Here is a 19,446-nt window from a genome sequence, read left to right as displayed (position 1 = left end):
CATTTTATTATGTTCAATTGGATTGGATCCCAGCCATGTGCAAAGTGCAGTATTACCATAAGAAGGGACTCGGCATGTTTTTCACATCATGCCCCTTCGTGGAGAAGGCAGTTCCTTAAAATTAAAAAAAGACTTGAAACAGCACTGCTTTTTTCTGCTCTCAAAAGTACAACAAAATAGAACTCTCTATGTCCAGATGGGCTGCCTGGGACCTGGTAAGTGGCCCAGCTCCCTGGTCCCAGGGGCCCTTGTCCGTAGACACGTATGTCGAGGGATAAAGTCAAAAAAGTAAAACTCAGGACTCCCTTCCTGCTTTTCCAACCAGTACCATTTCTCCCTTATTTATCTTACATTGTTGGATTTCACCTGAACTACTGTTCATGAAAAAGGGAGCTTCCTGCTGCTTTCACAACAACAAAAAAGTATGTTGAACACATTAGACTGGGTGAAAGACACCAGTCGCAAAGACCATATGATTCCCTCTGTAGGAAATGTCCAAAAGAGGCAAAACTAGAGACAAAAAGTAGGTGGGTGGTTGCCTAGAGATGAGAAGGCATGGAGGGGCTGGAGGCATAACAGCTAAGGGAACAGGATTCCTTTTGTGATCGTGAAAATGTTGCGAAATTGGATGATCGTTGCACAACTCTGTGAATATAGTAAAAACTATTGAGTTGTACATTTTAAGTGGGTGAACTGTGTAGTATGTGAGCTATTATCTCAAGAAAGCTATTAACAGTAATACGAAAACCGTGATGTCATTCAACCAGTCTGATGCTCCAGTCCCTCCAGTGTCCCCATTGAAGTCTGGGGGCTGGGGCCGAGATCCAGGCGGAGCCGAGCGGCACACAATGGGATGGTCCTTTCACCTCCACCCCAAGCATCCTACTTCTGTTAACGCAACCTTTGAAGCCATTAGCTCTCTTCATACCAGCATGATTGTGTTGACTCTCAATTATAGAATCGGATTTATCCGTGCCCTGTTAGAATTTTGATTCTCTGTCTCCCTCCCCCACTCTCCAGGACAGTGTAGGCCTCCTTGAAGGCAGAATTTCCAGTTCACTGTGAGTTATTTTTGAATTATATCAGTTAGCGTGACCTCATGCCCAGTGTGGTACTTGTTGCTGGGCACATACGACGAGTAGGACGTGAGTCTCACTCTAGACAGCTCGTAGTTTATTTGGGGGAAAACCGATACTATCTAGTGAAACCAGGGAAGATTGCAACCAAGAGGTTACGTTTGAGCTAGGTAGAAACTCACCAAGTAGGAAAGCAGGACGGTAAGCCATTTGAGGTAGAAGGAACGGCATGGGGAAGGGCATGGAGCTAAGAAAGAACATGGCTGATGCCAGAGTTTTGAGAAATTTGCTGAGAATTAACTTGAGACCACAACTTAGAAAACTAGTATGTAATATGCCATATGCAGAACTTTGATGGAGCGCTGCTCTTTCCTCTCTCATCCCATATTACTCAAACTCTTGGTGGTAATTAAACATAGTTTATGATGAAAGGAAGTGGATTGGTTCATGTGCTAGAATGTCTTGGAGCTATGGCTTCAGGCATAGCTGGATCCAGGAGCTCAACTGTATAATCAGATTCTTTGTCTGTTTGCATCCTTTGGCTATGGTGGTCTCTGTTGGCTTACTTCTGTAGCAGATTTTGTCTACTGGTGGAAGAGATGGCTGCCAGAAGGACTAGTCTCCCATTGTCATACGATATTAGTTAACAGTAAAGCAGTCCTCATTTCCTCCCAGAATATCTGTATCCCAGGGAAGATTCTAGCCCAGTTTAGATCACATGCTTTATCCATGAGTCAGTCACTGTGCTCAGGAGATAGGCTGTTCTACCCAGAGAAAACCGTAATTCAAAAAGACACATGCACCCCAGTGTTCATTGCAGCACTGTTTACAATAGCCAGGTCACGGAAGCAACCTAAATGCCCATCGACAGACGAATGGATGAAGAAGACGCGGTACATATATACAATGGAATATTACTCAGCCATAAAAAGGAACGAAATTGGGTCATTTGTAGAGACGTGGATGGACCTAGAGACTGTCATCCAGAGTGAAGTAAGTCAGAAAGAGAAAAACAAATACTGTATATTAACACATATATGTGGAATCTAGAAAAATGGTACCGATGAACCGGTTTGCAAGGCAGAAATAGAGACACAGATGTAGAGAACAAACGTATGGACACCAAGGGGGGAAAGCGGCAGGGGTGGTGGTGGTGGTGGGAGGAATTCGGTGATTGGGATTGACATGTATACATTTATATGTATAAAATCCAGAACTAATAAGAACCTGCTGTATAAAAAAAAATTTTTTAAGGAGATAGGCTATTCAGTGAGCCAACCAAGGTCATGAGTCTCCTATCATGGAAAGGGAATAGAACACCCTAACTGACCCACAGGATCAGCTGGAATACAGTGTGTTTCCCAGAAGAAAAAAAAGAAAAAGTAAGGACAGTGTGCTGGATGGACAAAAACCTATAGTTAGTTTATCCCCTGTATCCCCTAGGATTTTTTATTTCTAGTTCAGGTGTTAAGCTGCATCTCTGGTATCCTGTTCTTATGATACTGGATTTGAAACCTTACCTGAGGATTTTACACACACGTCTGTTTAGTTCCATTTAGGTAGAATATTAACAAGAGAGAAGTTGAATTCATTTCTCTTCCCCAGATCTCAGTTGCCTCATCAATAAAATGGTCATAACAGCACAGACGTTGTCGGCTCTAAGATCCATTGGGAACATCCAGCACTCACTCAGAGAGCGAGCATTACAGTTCTTCCCAGGCAGGGTCAGAGCGTGTCCACCTGCTGTTTACACAGAACTGTCTCCCTCCACCTGTCACTTTAGCAAACTGATCTGATGGAAGGTCTCCCCTTCCACCCCCAGACCTCTTGGGAGAGAGCAGGTTGTTCCCCGGGTACCAGCAAAGAGGCAGCTTAGGGCAGGTGGCGGAGCCACGTCGTTTCCAGATGAAACAGGGCTCCCCGGACATCAGCTGCCGCACTCGGAGGGGCGTTCAGACAAAGAGCCAGATTTAAATTCATGTAATGCTGCTGTTTGTAACATTGAATACTTAAGACATCTGCTCGGAGCCTCGCATTATAAATGAATGGAAAGGATCCAGGAGTGCTTTATCAGATGGGGGCTGTGAAGTGAGGGCCACACATTACAGAGCTGGATCTTAATTAGCCATTATTTATATCTGTAATATTTTACAAATTCAAAGCAGTAGAAATAGTCACCGGAAGGGTATCAGTCAGCAGGCAGGGGTAAAAAAAAAAAAAGAGAGGAGAGACCCTGAAGCCTAGAAGACAGAGACTGATCATCTCTGGGGGAGGATGGGTGAAAAAGTAGCAAATTTACCGTCACTGGCAGGTGTCTAAATGTTCCATTTAAATTAAATGGCATACGTCGTAAAGGAGCACGGGTGCTGCACATCCCACCCTGTGTTTCTGTTTCCGCTACAGAGCCTGTTCTTCTTCCCCTTTCAGCTCAGCCACCTTCTCCTCCCTGACACGGGGTCACCCAGGTCTCCTCCTTTAGTATTTCCTTTTACTTTACTTCATTATGCTCCGTGATTCAGTGGAACCATTAAAAAAAAAAGGTTCTTAATTTTAATTAATGGCAAACTTAGAACAGGCGCATGTCATAAATCTGGTCTCTGAACTTAACAAGTCGCGTAGCCTGTAAGGGCCTCCTGTCATTTTATTAGAGCCGGAGCCTCCCAACCCAATGGCTGAGTAATTGACAAAAACTGCAGGTAAAGGCACGAGACCCGTAATTGATTCATACGATCCCTTCCACCGAACGCACTGAAGAGTTAATTATTTTTCCCCCCGCAGTTGGGACTCAGCTGTTGTTTCCATTGGGATTAAACAGCTGTCAGCATTGTTAATGACATCAAATTCATGCATTACAATCCTCTCATTCCCTTCCCATCTAAAGTGGGGTTGTGGAAATCTCTGCCACAACCTCCTTTATGAAGGAGTGAAAAATCCAAGGAAAGATAACGGCCTTTATTACAAAACCACAGACCGGAGCTTGTGTTGATGGAATCTCGTAATGAGTAATTAAGCCTCTTTGCAGAAGTCGGGCTGTCATGTTGGCGTTTGGGTACTTAAGTTCCCTGGTGGAAGCAGCTGGGAAGACTGGGAAGGTGATAAAGGGAAGAAAAACAATCTTCTAGAATGATCTCCACTTTTTAAACAACAGCGAAGAGTTACTAAATAATTAACCAACCAAAAAGGAACTGGTATGTTCTTAAAATATCTGTCAGTTTCTTCAGCTCTCTGTAGTAATATATCTGGTGCTCAGGAAGGCTTCTCTCTCTCTCTCTCTGTTGTTTTTAGAGTTTTTCTTTCTGGCTAAGTCTCTCAAGTTGTACGGGAATAAACCTTAGGCGTTTGTTATCGTGTGCCTTGCTTTGCTTTGGTTGGTTTTCCAAAGCACTGTCTTGGCAAATGAAAGTTTGAATTCTGAGTTTGATTGAGAAACCTGTCCCCGAGGAAAAAGTAAATGAACGTATTTCCGGGTGTCTTCAGCAGCACAGGTTCGTATGCAGATAGGAAAGCAGGGGCGAGGTCGGAGCAGCAGCCCCAACGAAGCCTGTGAGCGAGGGCCCGCACCTCCTCTGGTAAACAGAAATGGGAAATTTCTTTTTCCAGCTAGCTAGGGAGAAAATACGCATGCGTAGAATTTTGCTTTTTTTTTTTTTCCATCAGCTCGTTTATTTCTTTTAATATGACCAGTCCTAGGATTATTTCAAGATACTTGTATTATTAGTTTGCTTTATTTTTCCCTGGCAAGACATAACTCACGCAACATTCATGTTGAACGTTTAAAATGACCTTCTAAAATGTTTCACCTTTCTCAAAACACCTTGCCTTTGAAATATGTACTCTACCCACTTCTGCCCCTGAACGTGCAGTGTGATTTCACAAATCAAACTCTCGCAAGAAAACTCAACCTAGTTAATACAGAAGGAGGGGAAAGAAGGAAGGAGATACAGAATGAAGGAGTGCAGAAGGAAGAAAAAAGAAGGAAAGCACCCTCATCAGAGGACTGATTCTTTTGGGTTCGTGCAAGAGAAAAACCAGCTCTAAGGATCCCACAGACTCACAGAAGCAAAGCAGTTAAAGAAATAACCACCTTCCCGTCCAGATAATAAAATAGGAGAGTTTTACGTGTCACATCGATAAACGTCTTAATTGACCAGCACGTGGGTTCTCCCCTAACATTTGCGTCACGCTGCACTCGCTTTGCAAAGAGTCTTAGGAAAGAAGGAAATCGCTCCGACTCAAGTTCTGCAGTGAGATGAGCCTTCATTTTCCAGAACCAGGCCCCAGTGTTAGGATTATCCACCAAAACAAGCCATATATTATTTTTTAAAGTATCATGTGATGCACAAGGAATTATTGCAATTTTTTTTTTTTGATTTAGCAAAAGCCTAATGTTACTCTCCTAGGAAACCTTACCTGATGAAAATTGCTCAACTGAACTGGCTAACGCTGTTGGCAGTGACACGTGGCCAAAACGGAGACCCGTGCTCCGTCTCTGGTGTTGGGTCCCCCAGCTTTCCGCCCTTCAGATGGGATGTTTAGGGTGGAACCTCCCAAGGTCCACAACCCAAGCCAGGAAGCGGAGATAATTTATTACCCCAGCTTCCTGTCCACAGGAGGCCCAGGGAGGCCTTGAAATTCACAGCTGCGAGTGAAGCCCCACCAGTGCAGTCACGGAATTTAATGAGGCCTCTCGGAACACAGAGAGAGATGGACATTTCTAGGCTTGCTGGCTCTGCTCCCTACGCCCTGCCTCTCTCCTGATGAGACCTTCCTGGAAAGGCCTCTCTCGTTGGCATGGCTGGGTCTCTCCTTTTACTTGGTCATTCTACATTTCGACTTTAGACCTGCCTGGCGCTCCCTCAGAATGTATGGCTGCCAATAAGAGACACCCCCAACTCCCGCAAAATCCAACATCGTTAAGCTTTATAATCTCGTTGTTGTTGAATGAGCGCTTCCAAGAAGGACCTCATCTAATCCAGGGGTCCCCACCTGGGGCTGAATTCCTACTCCCAGGGGACGTCTGGCAACGCTGGAAACATCTTTGGTTGTCGCAGGTCAGGAGACAGGGCTCCTGGCATCTAAGGAGGAGAAGCTAGGAATGCTACTTAACATCCTACAAGGAACAGGACAGGGCCTAGCAACAGAGAATTAGCCCAGCCCAAATGCAGATAGTGTTGAGGGTGAGAAACTCTGGCCTAGGGTCTTTCTCAGCGTTTTATTTCATTTATCGCCACCCACCCCCAGAAGCCTTTTCAGACATGATTTTCCTCATCGCCCCGCCCACAAAATTTCCCTACCACAGATATACTGCATGTCTGTTTCTGTACCGTATGCACAGCTGTGCTTTAAACGTTCAAACGGCAAACATTTTTTCTCCTCTCCTTCCTTGCCTCCCCCAAAACCAGTGTTCACCACCCCCCGGAGGTGTCACCGCCCCCATCGGAACGCACAGTCTAGAGAAGGGCTTTATCCATAAGCAACATGGAGCCGCTTGAGACTGAGGAACAAGGAGCTCTACACAGTGATGGGATTCAATTTTTAGAACAATCCTGGCAGCCTTGTGGAGAGTGGGAGGGATTAGGCAAGACCCTTGGCTCCCAAATCCAAAGGTCCTTCCCCATCGGGAGCAAACCTCCTCTTCCAGCAGTATCAGCAGCCACCTGTCAGCCCTCCCCCACCCGGAGTCCCTGCCGCCCTGGTTCACTGGACGTCCTCCCGCCCTTTGAGCTGCCAGTGCTCGGGGACCTTGTGGAAACCCCCCCTCGGAGAGGCCACTTCCTTACAACATTGCATTTGGCCCCTTCCCCCGCCCCAGGGTCCAGCAACATTAAGGAACGCTCTTCTGTGCAAATACACATTTCAAGACTGGGTCTTCTTTGCCCATCCTTGGATGTCGTGCGCAGTTCCTGGCGCAAGAGGATGCACTCCATCACTGTTTTTTGGATGGATGGAGGGATGGAGGGATGGAGGGATGAGTAAGGGCTTCTCTCCTTGCAAAGCTCCTCGCACGCTTTAATCTAGCCAGCATCTTGTGAAACACACCTACTTCTTTCTGCCCTTCGTTTTCAGGCAGTTTTGAAATGAGAACCAATGAGGCTATTTCTGCTCTTGGTCTGCCGGGTCCTCACGCCACCCCCAGCGCTCAAGGTTGTGTGGTCAGAGTCTCAGATCCGGAGCACGTGATGTGTGTGGACCTGTGGCGAACAGAGCCACCCGGCACGCGACACAGGTAGCCTGGGAGGCCAACAGAGCAAGTCATTTCTGAAGAAGGGACCCACGTGGCAGAGGATGAAAGCCTGATGCCATGGAAGGAGCGGGCACACTTGGCCTCAAGGTTGAAACCTCAGCCTCAAGGATGTAGCTGGGTTGCGGATCTAGGTCAGGAAAGACTCAACGTGTGAGCACCATGGCCTTGGCGCCTCCAGGCGTTAACAGCCATACCGGTAAGACTGCCCGCCGCCCCTGGAGTAGCACGACGCCAAAATAAATAACAAAGAGAAGATGCCCGGCATACTGGGGCAGGGGTGGCGGACACTTATTCCTTCCCTCGCCCCAGCACTTGGTCTCGTGACGGCAACTTCCCTTGTCAGTACTTTTCCACGAGGCCAGTCTCCATGCTCACGCTGGCTGTGTCTCTTCAGTGCCTGACTCAGGCGTGAGAAGGGAGGGCAGAGGGTCGTTATCTCCAAAATACGTGTGCCCCACCCCATGTCCCTTTCTTTATCTTAGTCCCACCCAAAAGGAAGCAGCTGGTTAAGATTTGACCCCTCGGTTGGTTGGTTGGTCGTTTTTGTTTTGTTGAATGAGTGCACAAGCTCAAGTTGCCTCTGGTCTGGGAGAATCAGCTCGGCACACGTGGTTCATCATAGCAACTCTTTGCAGCCTTTAGACGGAGAAACTGAGGCAGAGTTTGTGCCAGTTGCAGCCTTTAGGCAATTTCTTATAACAGCCGTTTTGTCCTGCTCTTCCCCTCTAAGTGGTACTTCAGTCCACATCTTTGAATCAAGAGGTTGTCTGGAACCACTCTTTTGGGCAAGACTTACGCAGGCAGGCAAGCCACCAAGAAGAACAGTGATTGTCCGACAGGTTCAGGCCCTGAATCTAAACGGCCTCCCCTGGGGAACCAGGAGGCCTAGTAGATCCTCAGAGGCCCTGAAACCCTCCAGATAGGATTTATTTGCCTAACAGAAGCTCTTGGGTTGGCCCTATTCCTGTCCTCGTCCCTTACCCCCAATCAAATCAAACACAGGAAGCCATAAGGAGACTGGCTGAATGAGCCTGCCCCGCTCCCCCGACTTGAGTTTTCCTTCCTAGAAACCCGCCACAGATCCCCCCGCCCCACATAGGCCCTCAGCTGGGTGATTTCTTCATTCCTTTTTCTCTAAGGAGCTTCATATATACTTTTTATATAAACACAAGTGGTAGGCGTGAGGGGCTGGAAGAAGGAAAATGGTGGAAGCTGAGCCTGCTGGGAGGGCTCAGAGGAAGGAAATTCCAGCAGAGGCAAGGAGGTCAGCCCTGGCCGTTGGGTGTCCAAGGCTGGGGAAGGCACCCGCGAGCCTGTGGCCGTCCTGCAGGCCCCCCTCCCCTGCCCTGTGCAGACCCACGCTCCCAGGTGTGACCCTTACCCCCAGCTCCCCTCTGGGAAGGGTGCTTTCTGGGAAACAGCAGACACACCTACAGGCCAGCAAGCTTCAGGTGTACTGTTTTTTTCTGCTTTTCTTTTCAGCTGAGGTAAAATTCACGTCACATAAAGTGAACCCTTTTGAAGTCAGCAATTCAGTGGCATTGAGCCCCGTCATCATTTTGTGCCTCCGCCGCTTCTCTCTAGTTCCACAGTATTCCACCACTCCACAATAAAACCATTTTTATCCATGAAGCAGTCCCTCCCGTTTCCTCCCTCCTCCCAGCCCTTGGCAGCCACCCATCTGCTTTCTGTCCCTCTGGATTTGCCTGTGCTGGACATTGCGTATGAAAGGAGTGATACAATATGTGATCTTCTACATCTGTCCTCTTTCACTTGGCATAAAGTTTTCAAGGTTCATCCACGTTGGGGCCTGTGTCAGCACTGCCTTCCTTTTTCTGGCTGAATACTATTCCATTGGATGTTGATAGCACATTGGATCGATCCATCCATAGATGGGCATTTGGCTTATTCCCACCTCTTGGCTACTGTGAATAGTGCTGCTATGAACATTCATGTGCAAGTATCGGTTTGAACACCTGTTTTCAGTTCTTTTGGATAGAGACCTAGGCGTGGTATATGCCCAGTGCTGGATCGTCTAGGGATTCTGTGTTTAACTGAGGAACTGCCAAACCGTTTTCCACAGTAGCTGCACCATTTTGGCCTCTTCCCACCAGCCATGTTCAAGGGTTCCGGTTTCCCCACATCCTCTGCAAACCTTGTTATTTTCTCAGCTACATTTTGATCTCCCTCTCATCTCCTCTTCCCCTTATCCCCACCACATCTTCAAGCTGGAATGAGATCAGGGTATAAAAAACTACATCCACCTTCAGTAGCATCCGGCCCCCTTGGTGGGAGGCCTTGGTCCCAGCTGCTCGGAACTCCAATCTCCCGTTTTCGAATCCAGACACAGCAAGTATATTTTTGAGCCAGGTGACCATGCAGGGCTCATTGTGTTCTATGTTGCATGAACTGTGGGTCGCCCCAAAGGGCTGACGAAAAGAATCCGTGTCATTTTAGAACGTGTGAAAGCACAGAGCAAGAATCGCACAGGTGAAACGAGCCGTCCACAGCCCCAACACCCAGAGATGACCCCTGTATTTTATTTTATTTTTAAAAATTTATTTTATTGAGGTATAGTTGATTTACAGTGTTGTGTTAATGTCTACTGTCCAGCAAAGCGATTCAGTTATACATATATATACATTCTTTTTCATGTTCTTTTCCATTATGGTTCACTGCAAGATATTGAATATAGCTTCCTGTGCTAAACGGTAGGACCTTATTGTTTATCCATTCTCTATATGATAGTTTGCATCTGCTAATCCCAAACTCCCAGTCCATCCCTCCCCCACCCCCCTCCCCCTTGGCAACCATCAGTCTATTCTGTGTGTGTGTGAGTTTTGTAAATAAGTTCATCTGTGTCATATTTTAGATTCCACATATAAGTGACATCATATGGTATTTGTCTCTCTCTTTCTGACTTACTTCACTGAGTATGATCATCTCTAGGTCCATCCATGTTGCTGCAAGTGGCATTATTTCATTCTTTTTCATGGCTGAGTAGTATTCCATTGTATATATGTACCACATCTTCCTTCCCCATTCATCCGTTGATGGACATTTAGGTTGTTTCCGTGACTTGGCTACTGTAAATAGTGCTGCAAAGAACATTAACTCCTGCATTTCAGTTGATTTCCTTCTAGTCTTTTTTTCTTTATTTTAGTTAGGAATTGTTGCAGCTCCAAGTAAAAACAGCTACTATTACAAACATCAACAACAATATAGTATCGTTGCCAGTTCCCACAACGTCACGTAGACTCGTAGACTCGGTTACAGCTAAGACAAAGAACTAAGATGATTCCAAGGGACATTGTGAGCATAAAATTAGCAGCGGAAGTGTTTCTCTAAAATTTTTTTAAATGGCAGTGCTGAGGCAATGAGAGCCCTTTGTGTATCTGTTTCGGGGTAAGTGGGCGATGGGCTCCTCCGTGGAGGTGCTCTGATGCTGTTGCCACTGTGTTGGGGAAGGGCATCCTCCCTCCAGCCAGCTTTGGCTTAGGACTGGATTAGGGGCAGGTTAAAGGCCCTCAGTGCCCAGAATCAGTATGACCTGGCTGAGCCTCCTGGAGGGGTTTCACAAAAGTTCCGTCCAGCCCAGCAAGCAGAGATGTGTCACATGGAAGCTTCTACTAATTAGGGGGCGGGGCGTCTTGCTCCTCAGAGGTCCCTACGACAACAGAAAGCACCCATTTCTCGACACCCGTGCAGCCCACCCGAGACAGGAGATGCTGAGGTGCTCGGGAGGGTCCCTGGTGGCCCACAGCTTCTGCCTTTCTTTCTTAGCCTGGGAGGTAGCAGTCAGCATCTCCAGAGAACAACTGCATTGGTGATTTCGCCCTCATCCAAGAGACGTGACTGATAAAACTGGAAGTATTATGTGGGCTCAGTCAGCCCGTGGCCACGCTGTCTCCTGACTCCCACCCCAAACCCATGCTGAGCCGTCATCACCCTTCACCTTTACAGCCACTAGGGTTTTCCATCTTCATCGCAAAGTAGGACACATTAGCTCTGTTTTACAGATGGAGAAACTGAGGCAGAGTTTGTGCCAAACATGACTCATTTTCCTCAGCGTTTCCATTTCTCATGTTTTAAAATGTTAGATAAACACTTTTTTTTTTTTTTTTGCGGTACGCGGGCCTCTCACGGTTGTGGCCTCTCCCGCTGCGGAGCACAGGCTCCGGACGCGCAGGCTCAGCGGCCATGGCTCACGGGCCCAGCCGCTCCGCGGCATGTGGGATCCTGCCGGACCGGGGCACGAACCCGTATCCCCTGCATCGGCAGGCGCACTCTCAACCACTGCACCACCAGGGAAGCCCTACCTAAAAACTTCTACGGCTAATTTTATTCTCACAGTTAGTTCTCTTGCTGTAACCGAGCCTGTGCGATGCCGCTTGAACTGGCAATGTCAGAGCCGAACCTCAACTTTTACAATTGATTGTGCCGCAGTTAATTGAATTGACTGCCCAGCAATCCAGCCTCAATGAAAATAGTAATTATTTATTTATATATTTATTTAGTGGTTTACAAAGCGTTTTTACCTGCTGCCATCTCGCAGGGTCCTATTTGGGTATCCTGGCAATGGGGAACATAATAGCGCGTCTGATCGTCCCATAGTTAAAGAGTCATGGGAACCAGGCGTGGCATTTTGAGCCAGGATCCAAATTTTGACCTTGAAAGTGGGACCAGATCTCCTTACTCAGCTCAGTTCTCCCAAGGAGAGGGAAGTCCTGGTTTAGCTACTAAACATTCTGCCTTTCAAATAAGTATTTTTGCGGAGGAGCTCATTTTCACCATCTTCTGAAAACACAGAGTAGGAGAGTATCTTCTTGAAAGTCGTCTCTAAGTTTTGGTTTTTTCTTTTGGTACGCGGGCCTCTCACTGTTGTGGCCTCTCCCGTTGCGGAGCACAGGCTCCGGACGCGCAGGCCCAGCGGCCATGGCTCACGGGCCCAGCCGCTCCGCGGCACGTGGGATCTTCCCGGACCGGGGCACGAACCCGTGTCCCCTGCATCGGCAGGTGGACTCTCAACCACTGCGCCACCAGGGAAGCCCCGTCTCTAAGTTTTAAAGAGTAGGGTTCTATAATTCTGTAGGATTGTGTCCTACAGTGGGGGAAAGGTCACATTTTCTCAGTTTTATTTACCTTCAGAAATGTCAACATAGAGTTATGTAAGGTCCCGGGACTGACCTCACATTTTGATTCTTGATTTGCACATAGATCCAAAGGATCTCCTCTAAGGGGCTCTTTGCTGCATGGTCATGGGGCATTTCTGTACATAATGCAATAGTATTTCCCAGGGCCCTCGAAGCCTCATGAAAGCTATTCCTGTGGATTCGGGGGTGTCAAGCCCTTGTCCTCACAGGGAGGACCCTGGGCTCCTGGACTTTCCTGAAATCCGCACATGACGTCACTGGTGTGCTCGCCATCAGAAACTGCTTCATCCACACCTCCCAACATTTCTCTCTTCTTCCCTTATTAGAATTTCTTGGTGCTTGTTAATGCCTGAGCCGTTTCATGGTCTCTATGTGAATATTCAAAAATGCCAAGGGAGATGGGGGGGGCGGGGGGAGGGGGGAATGCCCACAGAAGCCTTCAGAGCCCAGCGGAGGGAGCAGGGACAAAGCCAGGAGATGTCTATACATCCACGTTCAGGGTGATTTTCCTAGTGAGTGTCATTTAAATCCACAAGAGCCCCTAGAGGTAGATACACACAGCTCTCTTTTTATGATGAGGGGCAGAGTACAGGAGTGAAGTCGTTTCCCTGCGCTACCCTGAAGATGGTTTAATTTCGAAGCACGTGGCTCCGTTCACTATGCCAGGCGCCACTCGAAAAGTTAAATGGCTCCTCCAAACATCCAGCAGATCTGAATGCTACAACCCTCTGCTCTGCTGGGGAAGTCCTCAAAGGGCATTGAGAGTCCCGGTTTTTCACTGGCGGGATGTCAGATTCACCATCGCTCCCTGATGGGCCCTGGGCCCAAGTTGGGTGACTCATGCTTTCTGTGGGTTCTGGCCCCAGAGAAGCCACACCAGGCTTGGTGTAAACCCTGTGGGATCTGAATTCCTTCTTCATCGCTCCGAGGAGGAAAAACAAAACACAAAAACAGCCTCTGTTGTGCATCTGCCTGAGAAATAGCGATGTGCATTTGCATTCCTTCCAACTTGTGTGTTTGCAAAATACAGACAGGCAAGTGTGAATCACTTTGACTTTGAAAGCATGATTTTGAGCAATTATCTGGGGGGAAAAAAAAATCTCCTCCTCACTAAATAGGTCCGTCAAAAAGAGTCATAGTACAGCAAGCCATTGCTAGAATACACGTGTGTGCTGGTTAGCCAGCCCCAGCCAATTAAGTAGCAGGATGTCGACTGCATTCAGGCCCTTCCTGGGCCGCAGACAGGCTTGTAAGTCCATTTTCATAGTGGTGTGTATGTATCTTTAGACCTTAACTGACAGATTCCCACAGTGAGTCGAGTAGGGAGTTATCAATTACATGGTGAGCTAGGCGCTGCCGTTGTATGCTCTCTGGCTTCCTCACAGAAGCAGGCAGAAAAGGAGGAGAGGAGTAATATTTCTGGTGCAGACAGACTGTTAATATTTTAGACCAGGCTCCTCAAATATGTATGTTTATTTAGTTGGGAGAAAATGTGCATTTAAATCCTGCAAACCCTAAAGAAGTTTGCATTAATACATAGCGATTACCATAATATTCTCTTCTAAAATATATTTTATTTATCAAATGAATACCCTTCTGAGCTTCTCTTTATCCTTCCTGTGATGGCTAAATTAATTCCATCAAATTGTGATTTCTTCGTGGCAATGTTGTGAACAGTACTTGAAATAATAAAATTACGCTGATTGCTTATAAAACCATTTGCTGTTGGAGAAGCAGTCATTGGGGCTCCCTTTGGGGGCAGGATAATATATTCCTTTGTTTTCCTTTGCGAAATATTTATTGTGGGTTCTCCTTTAGCCTGAGTCTGATCTGGAAGTGGGCCTGTCTTTTGCTTTTGTGGACTGAAACTGAGAATGGCATTCTAAAACATACCTCCCACTGAGACATCAAACTCCACCGTTAGGAATTTCTTCCCAGATTCATAGAATCTGTGAGAGATGGACCATGGACACCCGAACGGTTACACCGTTTACACTGAGCCGAGGAAGGAAAGGGCTTAGCAAAGGAGCTGGTGCAGAAGCAGGCTCTCCAACCAGGGGCTCCTCATTCCTGGTCTTGGGCTCTTTCTATGGCCTCCTTTTATTTATTTTTTTTAAATATTGCCTAGCTGTTATAGTGTGTATGTTGTCAAAGATTTTAAAGTTTGTAACTGATTGTGCCCATTCTTCCCAAGTGAGCTGTATTATCAACCCTAACGTGGATGGACTGAGGTCAAGGCTTGTAGAGTTAGGTTGCAGAGCTGAAAGACGTCCAGGTGTCCTGGGAAGAAAGTACCTGGAGCAGTGCTGTTATAGGAGACGGCTACTTTAAACCAAGCTACTATAAGTAGCTGACACATCTGGCCTCAAAAGTATTCCTAGAAAACACTTCACAAAACAAATTATTAAAATGTTACAATTGAATTTATTTCCTCATCGAAGATTCCGTGGCAAAAAGCACCAACTGTGCAAGAGGGCTACAGGTAAAAACGTGGAATGATTTTATTGTTATAGGAAAACTGCCGCTCTGGGTTGTAAAGTGGACAATGTACTAAATACTTTCTTTGCCCAGAACAGATCCTTACCTCTAACACGTAGCCACGTAGAATGAAAATGAACATACATGTCTGACACATGGCCTTCTTTCTTGAGTTGAGCGTCACACAGTATTCTGTTAGGATGGATCTCCTCCTAGAGAGGATAACACATCATGTGTCTGTCAGCGAAGACTGAGCAAGGCTTATGCCTGTGCCTTCTTTTCTGATAGGAAAGACCATGATGCTCTGAAAGGAGGGGGAAGGGGAGGAGAGATGGGACAGGTTAGGATCTTGGGATAGGTCCTATCGCTAAATGTTCACCAGCCTCTTTGCCTTTTCTCCTGGCCGCATCCCTAATTGTTAGATGTGGTCACGTGACTGCGTTCTAAACAATGGAGTGAGCCTCGGGATGGAACTAGCCTGGATCTCTGAATGTCTTCATGGAGCAGGCCTCCCTCTAGGCAGTAAGGCGTTACAGGAACAAGAGATAAGCTTGTGTTAGGCCTCAGTGACTTTGAAGTTCACATGTTATAGCAGGTAGAGTTATCTCAGCTACCACAGGAAGGTGGGACTGGTGAAGCTTTCCATCTTTTTTGAGAGCTGGCCCTTGTCTGTTTTTTCCATGAGTCCAGGATGACCACGTGGCACACGTCCTTGTGCCGTGTTTGTCTTCAACAGAGCTTGGCTTTCTTAGGAGCTTTAACAGGTAACCTGGAAGTCCCCGCTCTCTAGTTCAGGAGTCAGCAGATTCTTCTAGAAAGGGCCAAATAGCTCCTATCTTATGCTTCACAGGCCATGTAATCTCTGTTTTCGATTACTCACTTCTGCTGCTGTAGTGTGAAAACAGCTACCGAAGATAAAGGAATGAATGGGTGTGGCTGTGTGCCAATAAAACTTTATTTACAAGAACAGGCTGCAGGCTGGAATTGGCCCCTGGGCTGTGATTGGCCAACATCTGCCCTGTGTGATGTCCCAGGTTGGCAGAGGGTCCCGGCATCAACTTTTTTCAGAGCAATATTGATATACCTCTGAAATAAGTCAACCGGCTTATTTAACAGTATATACAAGCTGACCCTCAGTATCCTTCTACCGAGAATACCACGCGAATCCTCCCGTATCTGGAACACCACGGTTAGAAATGGCCAGATTTTCCTTGTCCGTTTTTGTGATGTCCTCTGTGGTATCTGTCGATCAGTCTCTGGTGTTGTGGGTAACGTGTGCGCAGGGGATGTAACAGAAAGAAGAAAAACAAGGAAGAAGGGATCACACGCAGAGGGAGAGTTGATATTTTTGTACAGTTGGCTCACCAAGGTTCCAGTATCCAAGTCTGACTTGATTTGTCATTTTAAGAGAATATGGAGGGCTTCCCTGGCAGTCCAGTGGCTAAGACTCCGCCCTCCCCATGCAGGGGGCCTGGGTTCGATCCCTGGTCAGGGACCTAGATTCCACATGCCGCAACGAAGGATCCCACCCCGGCAACGAAGATCCCACACGCCGCAGCTAAAGATCCCGCATGCCACAACTAAAAGGAAAAAAGATCCCACACACGGCAACGAAGATCCCTCCTGCCACAACTAAGACCTGGTGCAGCCAAATAAATAAGTTAATTATTTTAAAAAATAAATAAATAAACCATTGTTTAAAAAGAAATGCTCTGTGGTGACCTCAATGGGAAGGAATACAAAACAAGAGGGGATATATTATGTACGTGTATAGCTGATCACTTTGCTGTGCAGTAGAAACTAACACAACGGTGTAAAGCAACTGTACTCCAATTTAAAAAGAAAAAAAAAGAGAGAATATGGACTAATATTTGGGCACAATGAAAGAACCCTGAACCCGAGCCCAGATCCAAGTGTCTCTGAGTGCCTGGCCCCCTCTACCACCACTCCATCGGGAGCCAAGCCCTGGCCACCCATTTTCGGGGACCTTATTTCAGAACTGCTGAAGTCCATGTGACCTCAGCTCCAGCAGCAGAGGCTTCTGTGACATCCGCCCATGAGTCCTTCCAGGAAGGAAGGCAGACTCTGGGGAGGTCTCCATTTCCTGTCGGCCATGGCGGGTTTTATGCACACAAACGCTCTCTTCTGTCACTCTGTCACAGCACATTATGTCAGGAAAGAGGAAAGAGTTCAGCCTGTGAATCTCTATCACTGGCGCGCGGGGTGTTGTGTCGTCTCGCGTGTGACTTGTCGAGAGCACAGGGCTCACAGCAGTGTCAGGGTCCCAGTGCCACAAATCACTTCACATCTCCGGCTAGGAGAGATCTCTCACCATCGCTGGTGGGTGTCCCCCAGACGACGCTCAGAGCAGGCGGGGACGATTAATCCGGAGCCCGACCCGGGCTCGCTGACCGCTCCAGCAGGAGTGCAGAAGTTACAGCTTGAAGCCCAAGTTCCACCTGGCTGCCTTCTCCAGTCCAGTCAGCCAGGATCCATCTGATACAAAGACCTTGACCGGCCCAGGAATGCGGATGCTGTGTCAAAAGGTCACGGCTCAGAGCCAGAAATGCACCACGCTGACCTCCCGTTCTCCTTGACGTGGACTTGAGGGGTGTCCCGGGGTCAGAAGGATATCCAACGCCAGCTTGTCTGAGATGGCATGGAAATGCAGGGGAAATGTCAAGATTAACTGGGGCTTAGGGAGACATTTACCGAAACAGGAGCACGCACACCCCTGGCTTCGTCAGCATTTCCCCAGGCGAGATGAGTCAAACATTTATATTTTTACATATGCAACACGCTTGCAACTTCCAACCAGGGATGATAGAAAAACTTATGGAAAATAGTTAATCAAATTTTACAAAGAAGCCGTAGGTAAAAGAGCTTCCAGACCTACAGCTTTGAAAGTCACCTGGAGGATACCAGCCTGACTCAGAGCTTTATGAAGGCCCATTCGTAATAGGCTCTCTGTGCGCCACGAAGAACAATTGGTTTGGACGTGAGCTGGTTTCTGTTTTTAGACTCCAGGCCCACAATACCCTAAATAGGTTGGGGCAGTGCTGATTGTACCCATCTTTGCATCGTAGTGAATTTTCTTGTGATGGTTTCACGTAAGTGATCTGCAGAGATTTGAGGCTATAAGGACAGGAATGGCAAACCCACAGCCTACTTGGCATCATTCCCCACTTCTGGGTCCACGGCTGACATCGTTAATTCATCGATATTTGCCTTTCCTCCCCAGCATGGCTGGGACTCCCAGGTCTGGGTTAATGCAGAGCCCACCGGGAAACTGTTACCCACTGGCCAGGGTTGGCCCACTTGATAAAGCTTCTTCGCCACTTCTTGATCATCTCCAGTAGAGATTCTAAAGTGCAGCTATTTTGATGTTGTTATTTTCTTGAATTAAAGATTAATTGCACAGGAATTGATTGGACATCTCTTGGATAACACGCATTGTGCTAGGCATGATAGTTTCAGGGTAAACAAGAAGTTCCCTCTGACCTCAGGGACTCAGGAAAACTCAGCATTTCAAGGTCATGCTACAAGGTTCTACAAAAAGGACGGTCAGGGAACTCAGTGAAGGGACATTTATCCCAAACTAAGTAGAAGAGGGGTCAGAGAAGGCTTCTTGGGGAATAACCCTGGGGCTTTCTTGAAGGACGTACCCACCATGGTCATTCAAGGACAGCTTTCAGAAAGAACCAACCCACCAATCTGACAGCAAAGTAGGACTCCAAGATTTATAACCTCTGTTTTTCTAAAGCACACGGAAGGCCTTTATGATTTGATATCTCCTTGCATCACAAACCAAAAGAAGAATAAATTTATAAGTGGGCTGTGCTTGTTAATCCAGTCCCGGCCTTATTGTTTTAAACAGCATCATCTTCGGCATGTGAATGGTTTCCTTTTCTTTTTCGACAGCGATATTTTCCTGCACTGTAGCAGCAGTAGGTCAGAATGCGTTGGAAAATTAAAAAAATATTTTCCCAGCAAAGGCAAGATATTTCACGTTGGTTCACACTGGGAACCTTGCAACTTATTTTATCCCTTTTCCAAGCACATCTTGAAAGGCTGAAAAAAAATGGATGGCGAAACTGGAGGGTATCTCATTTTTTAATCCATTGTTTTAGTGAGAGTTTAGAGCTTTCCTATAAAATGTGCCGGTTGAGAAAAATTGGAAAAGACCTCTTCAAGGACTTTTCCATATGCTCCCTCATGTTTCAAGATGCTTCTGGTATGACGGCGCATATGTCTTTATTTCTGTGTGGGGCTCTCCATATTCAGAAGCCAAGGAAAGTGAATTCATTTTGTGTTAACGAGAGAGCTGCCGTACGTGGGCCCAAAACCTCTGTGTCCTTTTCTTCTTGGGCTGCTGAACTCGGCAATTCTCTAAAAATGTACTCTCCAAAAATTTCCATCAGGACTTTCCCCAACATTTAAACAGTGAGTCCAGGACAGTGAGCCCTGCTAGTCAGAGCATATGCAGATGCAGCCA

The 19,446-nt window shown here is 47.0% G+C and overlaps 1 protein-coding gene across 1 annotated transcript in view; it reads left to right on the top strand.

Annotated features, from left to right (window-relative positions):
- Window positions 1–19,446, top strand: part of WWOX (WW domain containing oxidoreductase) — a gene marked incomplete at its 3' end in the record, with an annotated part of 976,786 nt that overhangs the window by 742,714 nt on the left and 214,626 nt on the right. The window lies entirely within an intron of this gene.

This window comes from Leucopleurus acutus, assembly GCF_964270905.1.
Source record: "Leucopleurus acutus genome assembly, chromosome: 20".
In the NCBI taxonomy this organism is placed as follows: Eukaryota; Metazoa; Chordata; class Mammalia; order Artiodactyla; family Delphinidae; genus Leucopleurus; species Leucopleurus acutus.
This window is presented reverse-complemented; position numbering and strand designations above follow the sequence as displayed.